A 624-nucleotide genomic window follows, 5' to 3' on the forward strand; every position below is an offset into this window, starting at 1 on the left:
TAGATAAATAGATAGATAGAGACACACACACAAACAGACAGACGGGCAGACAGAACAGGCAGAGAAAGAAGGAAACAGATAAAATGTGATGAGTCACGGTTATATTACATAAAAGAGATTTAATTAGAATTTGTAAACAGAGTTAATTACTTAATTACTTCCCGCGGTAATTTACCTGAGAGAATTGATCTAAATACAAGCAAAATATTTACGATTTCTTTGGAATGCTTCAGCACGGTACATGAGAAAGTATCAGAATCCGTTCTATTAGCGATAAACAAGACCAGTCGTGTGCCATAGTTACTGCTCTAATCGCTGGTACAGTTTGAATAGTTTTAAAAACTCGGTGGAAGGATTTGGGAACGATGACCTGAATAGCGATTAAATGTATCTTTTATTGTTTATTTGTTTCATTTATTGGACTGCTGCCACGCTGGAGCACCGCTCTGAAGGAATTTAGCAGAACAATTAGACTGCTGTACATATTGTTATTTTAAGTTTTATATTTACTACATCGCTATATTTTGCCGAACCTCTAAGTTACGGGTACACAAACTAACCAACACCAATTGTCGAGCGAAGTGGAGGTTAAACACAAACACAAAGGCACAAAGACCCCCCCCC

Source organism: Octopus bimaculoides, chromosome 8, assembly GCF_001194135.2.
Source record: "Octopus bimaculoides isolate UCB-OBI-ISO-001 chromosome 8, ASM119413v2, whole genome shotgun sequence".
Lineage (NCBI taxonomy): Eukaryota > Metazoa > Mollusca > Cephalopoda > Octopoda > Octopodidae > Octopus > Octopus bimaculoides.